The following is a 15,575-nucleotide window of genomic DNA, read 5'->3' on the forward strand; positions in this document are numbered from 1 at the left end:
TCAACCAATCTCCACTTTAATCTACTTGTCCATTTGTGGCAATGAATTCCATAAATTCACCCCCCTCTGGCTGAAGAATTTCTTATAATTTCTGTTCTAAAGGGATATCCTTTTAATCCAAGCTGTGTCTTCTGATCTTAGAGTTTGAATGTCTTAGTGGCCATTCAGAAGGATCTCTCCCTGTTCGAATGGAGAAGGCCATTTTCCAGTGTGAAGTGAGAGTGGGTACTCGAGTAGGCTGCCAACTAGGATTCCAGGATAGGCGTAAAACTCAAGGCAGAACCAGACGAAAGAGTGCCTTGAAACACAAAACTCCCCTGCACTTGGTTCCTGAACATAACCAATCTTTTTCATTCCAGAGCATGGCAATCTTTAGCAAGCCCTGCATTTATTGGTTATCCCAGATGCCCTCGAGGAGATTTGACCACGGAGCTTATAAAATTCATGAGAGGTGTGGATAGTGTGAATGCTCAGTCTTTTTCCCCCAGGGTAGATGACTCAAGAACTAAAGGGCATGGATTTAAGGTGAGAGTGGAGAGATTCAAGAGGGACCAGAGGCTCAACCCTGTCACTCAGGGGGTGGTGCACATCTGGAACAAGCTGCCAGAGGAAACTGTAGAAGTGGGAAACATTCAAAAGATATTTAGACAGATATACAGATTACATAGAATCCACAGTTGTCCAGACCTATATAAACCCATTCCACAACAATCTAATTTTTCCTCCCATAAATCTTATTTTTCTTACATCCATGTGCTGATCTAAGAGTCTTTTAAACTTTCCTTTTGTACCAGCCTCCACGACCACCCCCAGCAATGCATTCCAGGTACCCACAACTCTTCTTTTAAAAACTTTCCTCCCCTCACCTTAAACAGACATCCTCTGGTATTTGCTATTTTCACCCCAGGATGTCCACCCTATCCATGTCGCATAATCTAATACACATATTAAGTCACGCTCTTTTTGTCCAAAAAGCCCCAGCTCAGTCAACCTTGCTTCATGTGTTCTCCAAGCCAGGAAACATCCTGGTAAGTCCCATCTGCATCCTTTTCAAAGGTTCTACATCCTTCCTGTAATGAGGTGACCAGAACTGAACACAATGCTCCGTGTAGTCTAAACGTAGTTTTATAGAGCTCATGGCTTTTGAACTCAATCCTTTGACTCATGAATGCCAGCACACCATATGTCTTCTTTGCCACCCTAATCAACTTGTGCAGCAACCTTGAGGGATCTATAGACTTGGACCCCAAAATCCATTTGTTTCCCCCCCCCCCCCCCCGCCCCACCACACATAAGAATCCTGCTGTTAACCACATACTCCACCTTCAAGTTCTATCTTCCAAAGTGCATATCTTCATACTCATCAGGATTAAACTTCATCTCCCACTTCTCTGCCCAACTCAGCATCCTGCCTAGGTCCTGTTGCAACCAACATTAACCCTCTATACAGGATTGAAAGAGTTTAGAAGGATATGGAGTAACAGCAAGCAAATGGGACTTGTCCAGAAAGCCAACCTGGTCAGTATTTTACAAGTTGAGCCAAAGGCCCTGTTCACTGCCACATGTCTCCATGACCAAGTAATGTTGAGCCACTATGTTGAACTTCCATGGCCATAGACATAACTCAGCAATGAATTGAGCAAATTCAATGGACACTTTAATGGGAAAGATCAATAAATTAATATGAAATGCACATTTCAATACCAACGAAGTTACTCTGTGCTCCTGATATTTAACTGCCACATACATGATGTTTCTTCTTGACTCATTCACCTTCACACAAAATATAATCAGCTAATTTAATCCTGTTACTCTCCAGAGCAGATTACATTGATATGAATATTGGACAAGATTAACAGACATGATTAAGGATCAATGTGGGCTTTTTTTTCCAATGATCAAGGAGCAGGTTTGATTTTTTGGAATTTAAGGGTTTTTATACAAATCTAAATCTGTTACAATGTTTTATTTTATTGCAATTAAGTTCATTGAAGAGCTTCAGTGTTTATTAGATAAACTGCAAGTGAGTGAAATGAATGTCAATTCTCAAACTTGCCAACAAATTCATTTGTTATCTGGGACAGGAGTGAATAAAATGGGCTGTAAAGGATTGGTGTAAATGGGAGCTTGATGGTTGCGGTTGTCGGCTTCTGTGCTGTCTTTCTGTAACTAATCTTCATGAAAGGCAGAGCAAGCTTGAAGGGACACAAGTCGGCCATCTGATCCCACTTAATACTTCTTACTCAGTGGCTTTTGAAACCCAAGATCAAATTGTTCTGTCAACCCTCCTAAATAATGTACATCTGGCTGCACTCTCTATCCATTACCAACAGTAAAGGTTCCATTATTGTCACATAATAATACTATATATAGAATGTAACATACATGAAATTCTTTAACTATAATCTTCCATAGGCAGACAAGAGTCACCACTGTGTCCAGTGGACCTCACAGCACCTGGTGTTCCTAGGCGGTCTCCCCTCCAAGTACTGACCAGTCCTGTGCCTGCTTAGCTTCCAAGAACAAACAATCTCGGGCGTATTCAAGCTATTTGGTGCACCATAGTAACAATGTGTGTTTCTGGTCACAAGTGAAGCAGCTGATTCAAGAGATGAATCATCAGGTCAGAACACTTGCATCCTGATACTGGAACAAGTACGTAAGAAATAGGAGCAGGAGTCGGCTGTCTGACGCCTGAGCCACCATTCATTAAGATCAGTATAGCATAGGAGCTGGGATGTTACGTTAAAATTGTACAAGGCATTGGTGAGGCCAAACTTGGAGTACTGTGCACAGTTTTGGTCACCAAAGTATAGGAAAGATATCATCAATTTAGAGATGGCAGAAATTTACTCGAATGTTGCTAGGGTTACAGGGTCTAAGTTAATGGGAAAGGTTAAATAAGTTTGGTCTTTATTCTTTGGAGCACAGAAGGTTGAGGGGGATTTGATTGAGGTATTTAATTTTTTTTTTTATGTTTTTTTTTTATTTTTCACACCATAAATCACATTAGCCATGACATACACTATTTCTTTTTCACACATATACAGTGACTTTTTCTCCCCCCCCCTTTCCTCCCAAACCACCCCCCACCCCCCACCCTCTCATCCATTTTAGGTATACAATCTAGGTTGCATTAAGCCAGTCAGACAATGTTGTCATTCAACAAAATTACACCAGAAATTCTACTGAGTCCATTCTTTTCTTTCCTTCTCCTTCCATCAACTTAGGTAATGTTTGTCCCCGGTAGGTTTTCGCTATTGTATTTAATGTAAGGCTCCTATACTTGTTCGAATATTTCAATATTATTTCTTAACCTATATGTTATTTTTTCTAATGGAATACATTTATTCATTTAAATTTAGTAGTTTCTTCCTTTTAATTTGGTTATGTATTCCATTAATATTTAAAGACATATAGTTCAGCGTAGCCCTTTTATATTTTGTTTATCTTCTCTTTCCGTTTTTCCATCATTACCTTTCCTCCTTTTCCATTTCTGTTTTCTTATTTTCAACTCTTTATAAGACAACATTCCTACAACATCCAACATTTTCCTTATTCTCCTATTTCTATCTTATTTATCCCCAATCTCCCCTTCACCTCCTGAGTTGTCCTTTATCCCTTGTCGGACAACCACATCTCCCCTCTCCATTTGGATTTGCGATTCCACTCGCAAGCGTCAACTGATTTTGCAGTGACCGCTATTTCCCCCCACCCCGCCTCCTCCAGAAAAGATTTCACTTTTCATATGTCACAAAGGTCACTCTTTTAATTCCCTCCTTATTCTCTCTATTCCATTACCTTCCCTTATTAATTCTTGTCTATACTATCTATATTTTCCTCTAAGTACAGATACATTCATGTATGCTCATTGTCTCTATTCACTCTTATACCTCTTTACCCGCATACATATCAATCGTGATCATTTTAACTCTCATTACCCGTCTTCCTCCCTCAGTCTATTTTTGTAATTGTTCTGCAAATTTTCGTGCTTCTTCTGGATCCGAGAATAGTCTGTTTTGTTGTCCTGGAATAAATATTTTCAATACCGCTGGATGCTTTAGTATAAATTTATACCCTTTCTTCCATAAAATCGCCTTTGCTGTATTGAACTCTTTTCTCTTCTTTAGGAGTTCAAAACTTATATCTGGATAAATGAAGATTTTTTGCCCTTTATACTCCAGTGGTTTGTTGCCCTCTCTTACTTTTTCCATTGTCTTCTCCAGTACCTTTTCTCTTGTAGTATATCTTAGGAATTTTACTACAATAGATCTTGGTTTTTGTTGTGGTTGTGGTTTAGAGGCCAATACTCTATGTGCCCTTTCTATTTCCATTTCTTGCTGTAGTTCTGGACATCCTAGGGTCTTAGGGATCCACTCTTTTATAAACTCCCTCATATTCTTGCCTTCTTCATCTTCCTTAAGGCCCACTATCTTTATGTTATTTCTTCTGTTATGGTTTTCCATTGTATCTATTTTTTGAGCTAGTAGTTCTTGTGTCTCTTTAGTTTTTTTTATTAGATTTCTCCAATTTCTTTTTTAAGTCTTCTACCTCCATTTCTGCTGCTACTGCCCGTTCTTCCATCTTGTCCATTTTCTTTCCCATTTCTGTTAAGGTCATCTCCATTTTATTTATTTTCTCTTCTGTGTTGTTTATTCTTTTTCTTAAATCCTTAAATTCCTGTGTTTGCCATTCTTTAAATGACTCCATGTATCCTTTAATAAGAGCAAGTATATCCTTTACCTTGCCTTTCTTTTCTTCTTCTATTTCACTGTACTCTTCCTCTTCCTCTTCTTCTTCCTCTGGGTTGGCCATCTGTTGTTTCTTTGGTGCCCTTTCCTCCTCTTCTTTCTTGTTTCTATTGTCTTCTGTGGTCTCTTCTTGCTGCAGGTGTTCTGCAGCTGTCGTTGCCGGCTGTGGAGATCGACTCCCCAGCTGGTCCCCCCTCCCGTTGGTGTGTTTTTTTCCCATTCGCATACTTCCCGCATGCGCGGTTGCGCACTTTTACTCGGCTCTGCGAGCCATTTTTGTAGTCCATTATTTACCGACCTGAGGGAGCGGGTTTCTCTCTCCGCAGCGGGCCTCTTCGGACAGGTAAGGCCTTCACCTTTTTCCTCCTTTGTCTTCTCTTCCTCTCTTCTTACCGTTGCTTTCGATTTTTCTTTTTTTGTCGCCATCTTCTTTCCACCTTTATACTCACTTTTCTGTAACTTTTATTTCTGTGCCTTTGTGTTTTTCTTTGTTTTTCCCGACTTTTCTGGAGAGGGCTGGAGTTCACCGTCCGGCCACTACTCCATCATGTGACTCCCCGAGGTATTTAAAATTTTTAAGGGTATAGATAGAGTTGACATGTAGATGCTTTTTTTCCCTTTAAGGGGCAGATACAAACAAGAGGGCTCGAGTTAGAAGACAACACGTTTAGAGGAAACATCAGGGGGACTTCACTCAGAGAGGGTTGGTGTGTGGAATGAGCTTCCAGATGAAGTGGCGGAAGCAGGCTTGATATTAGCATTTTTTGTCTTCATTATATTCTTCTCCACCTTATATGTTTGTAGTGTTTCATATTTTATTTTTTTATCCGCCAATTCTCTTCTTTTAGTTGTATCTTCCTTCATTGCTAATTTTTTTTCTATATTTACTATTTCCCTTTCCAACTGCTCTGTTTCCTGATTATAGTTCTTCTTCCTCTTGGTTGCATAACTTATTATTTGCCCTCTAATGAATGCTTTCATTGCATCCCATAGTATAAACTTATCTTCCACTGATTCCGTATTTATTTCAAAATACATTTTTATTTGTTTTTCAATATTCTCTAAAATCCTGCCTTTTAAGTAACATGGGGTTTAATCTCCATCTATACATTCTTGGAGGGATGTCCTCTAGCTTTACTGTCAATATTAAGGGTGAATGGTCCGATAGTATTCTAGCTTTATTTTTGTTTTTCTTACTCTATCTTGCCTACTAGCTGATAACAAAAATAGGTCTATTCTTGAGTATGTTTTATGTCTAGCCGAGTAATATGAATATTCCTTTTCCTTTGGGTGTTGTTTCCTCCATATATCCACAAGTTGCATTTCTTCCATTGATTTAATTATAAATTTGGTTACTTTGTTCTTTCTGTTAATTTTTTTCCCAGTTTTATCCATATTTGAATCCAAATTCAGGTTGAAATCCCCTCCTATTAATATGTTCCCTTGCGTATTTGCTACCTTCAAAAAGATATCTTGCATAAACTTTTGATCTTCTTCGTTAGGTGAATATACATTGAGTAGATTCCAAAACTCCGAATATATCTGACATTTTATCATTACATATCTCCCTGCTGGATCTATTATTTCCTCTTCTATTTTAAATGGCACATTTTTACTAATTAATATAGCCACTCCTCTTGCTTTTGAATTATATGAAGCTGCTGTTACATGTCCTACCCAATCTCTCTTTAATTTCTTGTGTTCCAATTCAGTTAAGTGTGTTTCTTGCACAAATGCTATATCAATTTTTTCTTTTTTCAGTAAATTTAGCAGTTTCTTCCTTTTAATTTGGTTATGTATTCCATTAATATTTAATGAAATTAATATAGTTTAACGTAGCCATTTTATACTTTGTTTATCTTCCCTTTCCGTTTCTCCATCATTACCTTTCCTTCTTATCCATTTCTGTTTTCTTGTTTTAAACCCTTTATAAGACAACATTCCTAAAACATCAAACATTTTCCTTATTCTCTTATTTAAAACTTCTTTAACCCCAATCTCCCCTTCCCCTCCTGAGTTGTCCTTTATCCCTTGTCGGACAACTACATCTCCCCTCTCCATTTGGGTTTGCGAATTCACTCGCAAGTGTCAGCTGATTTTGCAGTGACCGCAACTCCTCCCCACCCAGCCCCCCCCAGAAAAGATTTCACTTTTCATATGTAACAAAGGTCACTCTTTTAGTTCCCTCCTTATTCCCTCTATTCCATTTCCTTCCCTTAATTCTATCTATATTTTCCTCTAAATACGGATACATTCACGTATGTACATTATACATATACACACTTATACCTCTTTACCCACATACATATAAATCGTGGTCATTTTTACTCTCATTACACGTCTTCATCCCTCAGTCTATTTTGTAATTGTTCTGCAAATTTTCGTGCTTCTTCTGGATCCGAGAATAGTCTGTTTTGTTGTCCTGGAATAAATATTTTCAATACCGCTGGACGCTTTAGTATAAATTTATACCCTTTCTTCCATAAAATCGCCTTTGCTGTATTGAACTCCTGTCTCTTCTTTAGGAGTTCAAAACTTGTATCTGGATAAATGAAGATTTTTTGCCCTTTGTACTCCAGTGGCTTGTTGCCCTCTCTTGTCTTCTCCAGTACCTTTTCTCTTGTAGTATATCTTAGGAATTTTACTAAAATAGATCTTGGTTTTTGTTGTGATTGTGGTTTAAAGGCCAATGCTCTATGTGCCCTTTCTATTTCCATTTCTTGCTGTAGTTCTGGACATCCTAGGATCCTAGGGATCCAATCTTTTATAAACTCTCTCATATTCTTGCCTTCTTCATCTTCCTTAAGGCCCACTATCTTTATGTTATTCCTTCTGTTATAATTTTCCATTATATCTATTTTCTGAGCTAACAGTTCTTGTGTCTCTATAACATTTTTATTAGATTCCTCTAATTTCTTTTTTAAGTCCTCTACCTCCATTTCTACTGCTACTGCCCGCTCTTCCATCTTGTCCATTTTCTTTCCCATTTCTGTTAAGGTCATCTCTATTTTATTCATTTTCTCTTCTGTGTTGTTTATTCTTCTTCTTAAATCATTAAATTCCTGTGTTTGCCATTCTTTAAATGACTCCATGTATTCTTTAATAAGAGAAAGTACCTCCTTTATCTTGCCTTTCTTTTCTTCTTCTATTTCACTGTACTCTTCCTCTTCTTCTTCCTCTGGGTTGGCCATCTGTTGTTTCTTTGTTGCCCTTTTCTTCTCTTCTTTCTTGTTTCCATTGTCTTCTGTGTTCTCTTCTTGCTGCAGGTGTTCTGCAGCTGTCGTTGCCGGCTGTGGAGATCGACTCCCCAGCTGGTCACCCCTCCCGTCGGTGTGTTTTTTTTCATGCGCGGTTGCGCACTTTTACTCGGCTCAGCGAGCCATTTTTGTAGTCCAATATCTACCGACCTGAGGGAGTGGGTTTCTCTCTCCACCGCGGGCCTCTTCGAACAGGTAAGGCCTTCTCCTTCTTCCTCCGTTGTCTTCTCTTCCTCTCTTCTTACCGTTGCTTTCGATTTTTCTTTTTTTGTCGCCATCTTCTTTCCACCTTTATACTCACTTTTCTTTAACTTTTATTTCTGTGCCTTTGTGTTTTCCTTTGTTTTTTCCGACTTTTCTGGAGAGGGCTGGAGTTCACCGTCCGGCCACTACTCCATCACGTGACTCCCCCTCGATATTAGCATTTAAGGAGAAGTTGGATATGTAAGTGGACAGAAAAGGAATGGAGGGTTACAGGTTGAGTTAGGTCACTGGGGTTAGTTGGGAGAATGTGTTCGGCATGGACTAGAAGGGCCAAATTGGCCTGTTTCGATGCTGTAATTGTTTTATGGCTGATCTGGCTGTGAATTTTGCTCCATGTACTCCATTATCCCTACAATGCAAATACCTATCTAATGAGTCTTAAACAATTTTAATGAGGCAGCCTCTACTGCTTCCTTGGGCAGAGAATTCCACAGATTCACCACATCAGTTCTTCTCATCTCAGTCACAGAAAACAGGCCATTCAGCCCTTCTAGTCTGTGCAGAAACATCATTCCGCTAGACCCACTGAATGCACCATTCCATAACCCTCCAGACCTCTCCCATCCATGTATCTATCCAATTTATTCTTAAAATTTGCACCCCTGAATCTTGAGGCCATGGCCCCCAATTCTCACCATCCCGGACTCTACCTTATCAGGAGTAAAGAAGCCATTATCCAAGTCCAGCAGAAACTTGGGATGAGAAAGCATATATGAAGTGTACCAATAAGGAGGAAAAGGTGGGGTTAGGGTCATAGCTTCCTTTTGTTCATTTGGCATCCTGTGCCAGATGTTGGCAAGATATTTCATTACCAGGACAATGGCCCTTGTGTTTCTCCAGTCTGTGTGAATAGGTCACTAATCAGTAAAGCAGCTCTCACATTCCTGCAATGGAGTTGGCATAGAGGCAAGGACAGGTTTCCCAACAGCAATGATGATAGAAGCACAAGGTGCTGGAATTTGGAGCATTTATGGCAGAGACCGATAGGTTCTTGATTAGCCAGCGCATCAAACTTATGGGGAGCAGGCCAGGCAGTGGGGCTTAGTAGAAAAATGGATCAGCTCATTATTAAATGGCGAGGCAGACTCGATGGGCTGAACTGGCTGCATCACAGGGCTACCAATACCCCTGACAAAAAATGCCTCCCCACCATCAAGAACATCTATAGGGAATATTGTCGTTGGAGAGCAGAAGCAAACAACAAGGATCCACACCACCCAGCACACACTGTTCTCCCTGCTGCCATCAGGAAAGAGGTATACATGCCACAAGACTCGCCCCACCAGGTTCAGGAAGAGCTGCTCCCCCTCCACCATCAGACGCCTCAACAACAAACTCAATCAGAGACTTATTTAAGGCCTCTCACTTTTGCACTTTTTTTTTTTAACCCTTCTCTGTATTGCAGTTTGTTTACATTTCTGTATTTGTTTACATGTTTAAGTTGTGTACAGTTTTCTTGCACTACCAATAAGTGGTAATTCTGCCCACAAGAAAAAGAATCTCAGGCTTGTATGTGATGTCATGAATGAACTCTGACAAGCCAGTTTCTCCTCCTATTTCCTGTGGAAATAGTGGAGGAAGTTTAAAGATGTGCCATAGCTCCATCTATCTGTTAGAGAGTACGTGCACACATACATGTTCAGTGATGGCAGTATATTTATTACCCATGAGCCTCTGTAAGTGATGAAAGGAATCAAAGAGGAGTTGTTGGACATGCAGGAAGTTGCAGTCCCACGACAAACCAAAGAGCAATTATGTGATTGATTCAGTGGCTGCCATCATGGCCCAATGATCCTCTTTTGGATCTAAGGTTGTAATCAGATCAATCATTAAAATGGTGGAACAGGAATGGAGATGTCAATGCGAGGGTGCTGTGGGTAAGGATCATAGTCTAGAGAGACCTCCCATTACCGGGAACTGAGGGGAAGCCCCTCAACCAACAAGGTGCCACAGTGGTGGCAATGGTATATTGAGAGAACAATGTACATGACATTATGAATGTAAAAGGTCTCGAACTGTTTTCTTGTTTGTAAATAATTTATTGAGAATAAAGTATATTTTTGGAACGCTGCCGACTGGCACATTCCAAGCTGCAGTACTTACTGAGGGATGCATTGAGGCTTGGCGCAGCCAACGTGAGGGCACTGTGGGGAAAGAGCAGTCTAGAATCCTCCCAACACCGGGCACCGAGTGGCTGAGATGGAGGGGAAGCCCCTCAAACAATAGGGGAGAGAAGCAACAAGATGCCACAGTGGTGGTAATGGTGTATATGGAATTGAATGTAACAATGTTCGATGATGGGAATGTATGATATGAAAGTAGGGGTAGGAACCAAATGTACAGTTTTCCTTTTTTTTTTAAAGAATTTATTATTAATAAAGTCCACTTTTGGAAGAAAAAAATTTCTGATTCTGATTTGTTTGCAAGACCAGATGCTATGGCCACCCAGATGCAAAAGGCTGCCTCCTCTTGCTCTTGGCAACCAGATGCCACGTTAGGTGTGCATGTGCAAACAGCAGAGGCTGATTAATCAGTTGTCGTTCAGGGCAGAGAATGTCTGTCTCAGCACCAGAACTCTTAGCTGCACTTTAAATATTCACCTGTAGGAGGCAGATGTTCCTAGATCCCAGTTAAGTGAAGAAAAAGATTCACCATCTGATTTTTGACTTGACCCTTTACTGCACTTTTATTATAGTGAATCTGTATTTAAAAGAAAGGGAAATGTGGGGAAAGAGAGTGGGAAAGGGATTAATTGCCCACAACCAGAGAGCTGATGTTAACATGTTGGAAGTCAGCGACTCATGGAGTACCACAGGGATCTGTTCTGGGACTGCTGCGCTGTGATTTTGTTTAAATGACCTGGATGAAGAGGCAGAAGGATGGGTCAGTAAATTTGCAGATGATACGAAGGTTGGAGTTGTAACCTTTGACAACCTTCAGCTCCATTCACAAGAGGATATAGACAATGCACAATTGGGCAGAAAATTGGCATGTGGATTTCAAACAGGAAAAGTGTGAGGTAATGCATTTTGGAAGGACAAACCAGAAGACTGAGTACAGGGTTAATGGTCAGTTAATTTGGAGTTTGGATGAACAGAGGGACCTTGGGGTCCAAATCCATACATCCCTCACGGTCACCTGCACAGGTTGATAGGATAGTTAAGGCCTATGGGATGCTGGGATTCATTACTGGGGGATTGAGTTCAAGAGTAGAGAGGTCATGTTGCAACTCTACAAATCTCTGGTAAGACCACACTTAGAACATGGTTTTCAGTTCTGGTCACCTCATTATAGGAAGGATTGGAAGCAATGGAGAGGGTTAGGAGATTTACCATGGATTGAAAAACAAATCTTATGAGGCAAGTTTAGTAGAACTGGGATTTTTCACTTTGGAGCATAGAAGGATGAGAAGAAACTTGATAGAAGATTATGAGAGGCATAGATAGGGTGGACAGCCAGCACCTATTTCCCAGGACAGGATCAGCAAACACCAGAGGACTTATTTATAAAGTGAAGGAAGGAAAGTTTAGGAGAGACATCAGGGTTAGTTTTTTTAAAAATACACACAGAGAATTGTGGGTGCCTGGAATGCCTTGCCAGGGATGGTGGTTTGGTGGCATTTAAGAGACCTAGTCAGGCACATGGATAAAAGAAAAATAGAGGGATACTGGGAAGGGTGGATATAGTACTTTTTAAAAAAAAAGGAATACATGGTCAGCGCAACATTGAGGGCCAAAAGGCCTGTACTGTGTTGTAGTGATCAATGTTCTATGATGGGAAAGATGGACTCCTGCTTTATACAAGTCAACATTTTGTTTTTTCCAACATACAGCTGGAATAAATGACGACATTAAATGATATTGTTTGCATACTAATACCCAGGGACAGTTGCAGACCCCTTCAACTTGTTTATTCTGAAGCACAAAACAACAAGGAAAGCAAGCACATAATATTTGATCATAACAACATTAATGGCAAAGATTCTCCACTGGCAAATTGAACCGACAGGGGAATTAAGATTGGAGAGGGTAGGTTGCAGGGAAAAGATGATGTTCTTTAATCCCTAATGCCATTGGTCACTGGTGAGACTAATGCAACACACAAAAGTGCTGGAAAAACTCAGCAGGGCACCCAGAAAGTAAATGGGAACCAACATTTCAGACTTGGGTGAAACGAGGCCAATTAGTCCAGTGTGGGCATTGTCATTGACACGGGGGCCCTTCAATTACAGTGTGGCCTTTTCTCGATTAAAGAGACTGGGCGCAGACTGGGAGATCACTTCACTGAGTACCCTCACACTGTCCACATCAATGACCGGGATCTCCCAGTGGCCAAGCATTTCAATTCTGCACTCCTGACATGTCTGTTCATGGCCTCATGCACTGTCAAACCAAGGTCACCCATAAATTGGAGGTGTAACCAGATGGCATTAACTGACCTCTCTGGTTTCTGCTAGCCTACTTCCTGTTCTCATTATGACTTCTTTCCTTCAGCTCTCCACACCCTTCCCTCTCCATTCACAGAGCCATCTCCCTTCCCCCCCACTTACTGGTGCACCTTCCCTCCCTTATCCTCCTATCCTGCCTGTGGGCCCGTATTCCTCCCCCTCATCTTTTTGTTCAGGTACCTGCCGACATTTTGCTCATACCTTGATGAAGGGCTCAAAGCCCAAAATGTTGGTTATGTATCTCCATCTTTGCTACATAAAGGACACTGTTTGACCTACTGAATTTCTCCAGTCTTTTTCCTTCAATCACAGTGTTTGTGCTTTCATGTTTTACTTTGGACCTTCAATTACAGACTGCAATGGCACAGGCCATTCATCCCATGCCAACCAAGTTGCACCTCCCCATCATACTAGACTGGGTCAAGGGATCAAGTTCCAGAAAACTGATCTTTATGTTCCAAAAACTGAATCAGAATGTATTGTCAGAAATATGTTATTTTTGCAGCCACATTACATGTGTAAAATTGCTATAAATTACTTTTTAAAAATATACTGTAAAATCCCTGTTATCCGAAATTCAAGCAACCAGCAAAAAAAGTACAAAAAAAGCATTTGAAATTGGCACATCTCGCCATTAATTCACCAATTACATGACACACTGTCTCAAGCAACTGGAAAATTCATTGATCCAGCAGCTATCAATCCCTATAGGTGTCAGATACCAGGGGTTTTACAGTAAATAGTACATAGTACATTTCATTGTTGGGGTCTTTCATGGCTTGGTTCAGCATCATGCTGAAGAAGATTGAAAAGAGGGTTGGTGCGAGAACACAGCCTTGCTTCACGCCATTGTTAATGGAGAAGGGTTCAGAGAGCTCATTGCTGTATCTGACCCGACCTTGTTGGTTTTCGTGCAGTTGGATAATCATGTTGAGGAACTTTGGGGGACATCCGATGCGCTCTAGTATTTGCCAAAGCCCTTTCCTGCTCACGGTGTCGAAGGCTTTGGTGAGGTCAACAAAGGTGATGTAGAGTCCTTTGTTTTGTTCTCTGCACTTTTCTTGGAGCTGTCTGAGGGCAAAGACCATGTCAGTGGTTCCTCTGTTTGCGCGAAAGCCGCACTGTGATTCTGGGAGAATATTCTCAGCGACACTAGGTATTATTCTATTTAGTAGAATCCTAGCGAAGATTTTGCCTGCAATGGAGAGCAACGTGATTCCCCTGTAGTTTGAGCAGTCTGATTTCTCGCCTTTGTTTTTGTACAGGGTGATGATGGTGGCATCACGAAGATCCTGAGGCAGTTTACCTTGGTCCCAACAAAGCTTGAAAAACTCATGCAGTTTGGCATGCAGAGTTTTGCCGCCAGCCTTCCAGACTTCTGGGGGGATTACATCCGGTACCGCACGGATGGCAGTCTCTTCAATCTGAGGCGCCTGCAAGCTCACACCAAGACACAAGAGAAACTTGTCCGTGAACTACTCTTTGCAGATGATGCCGCTTTAGTTGCCCATTCAGAGCCAGCTCTTCAGCGCTTGACGTCCTGCTTTGCGGAAACTGCCAAAATGTTTGGCCTGGAAGTCAGCCTGAAGAAAACTGAGGTCCTCCATCAGCCAGCTCCCCACCATGACTACCAGCCCCCCCACATCTCCATCGGGCACACAAAACTCAAAACGGTCAACCAGTTTACCTATCTCGGCTGCACCATTTCATCAGATGCAAGGATCGACAATGAGATAGACAACAGACTCGCCAAGGCAAATAGCGCCTTTGGAAGACTACACAAAAGAGTCTGGAAAAACAACCAACTGAAAAACCTCACAAAGATAAGCGTATACAGAGCCGTTGTCATACCCACACTCCTGTTCGGCTCCGAATCATGGGTCCTCTACCGGCACCACCTACGGCTCCTAGAACGCTTCCACCAGCGTTGTCTCCGCTCTATCCTCAACATCCATTGGAGCGCTCACACCCCTAACGTCGAGGTACTCGAGATGGCAGAGGTCGACAGCATCGAGTCCACGCTGCTGAAGATCCAGCTGCGCTGGATGGGTCACGTCTCCAGAATGGAGGACCATCGCCTTCCCAAGATCGTATTATATGGCGAGCTCTCCACTGGCCACCGTGACAGAGGTGCACCAAAGAAAAGGTACAAGGACTGCCTAAAGAAATCTCTTGGTGCCTGCCACATTGACCACCGCCAGTGGGCTGATAACGCCTCAAACCGTGCATCTTGGCGCCTCACAGTTTGGCGGGCAGCAGCCTCCTTTGAAGAAGACCGCAGAGCCCACCTCACTGACAAAAGGCAAAGGAGGAAAAACCCAACACCCAACCCCAACCAACCAATTTTCCCTTGCAACCGCTGCAATCGTGTCTGCCTGTCCCGCATCGGACTGGTCAGCCACAAACGAGCCTGCAGCTGACGTGGACTTTTTACCCCCTCCATAAATCTTCGTCCGCGAAGCCAAGCCAAAGAAAGAAGAGTACATAGTACAAAAGAAAAGTGAGGTAGTGTCAAAGAGGGATTTCTATCCCAATATTTGGGGGGGGGGGGGGGGGGAGTTCTAGAAGGAGGCCAAGAATGAGAAGAGGTCATAGGTCACATAGCACCTGATGATAGAAGCACAAGGTGTATAGCCATCCAAATAATCTCATCCTGGCTCAGAAATGAGAAGGGGAAACTACCCCCCACCCCCTCCTCCATTCACACATTCAGGTACAATTATTACATTTAAAAATATATATATTTAGACAGGTACATGGATAAGGTTTAGAGGGGTATGGGCCACAGACAGGCAAATGAGACAAGCTGAGGTACGCAGAGGCCAGTGTCACTGTGGTTCAGAGAGCAGTGAGATT

General features: G+C 41.7%; 1 protein-coding gene across 5 annotated transcripts in view; it reads right to left on the reverse strand.

Annotated features, from left to right (window-relative positions):
- Positions 1 to 15,575, reverse strand: part of tp53inp2 (tumor protein p53 inducible nuclear protein 2) — a 29,952-nt gene that overhangs the window by 3,585 nt on the left and 10,792 nt on the right. The window lies entirely within an intron of this gene.

This window comes from Narcine bancroftii, chromosome 6 (genome assembly GCF_036971445.1).
Source record: "Narcine bancroftii isolate sNarBan1 chromosome 6, sNarBan1.hap1, whole genome shotgun sequence".
In the NCBI taxonomy this organism is placed as follows: Eukaryota; Metazoa; Chordata; class Chondrichthyes; order Torpediniformes; family Narcinidae; genus Narcine; species Narcine bancroftii.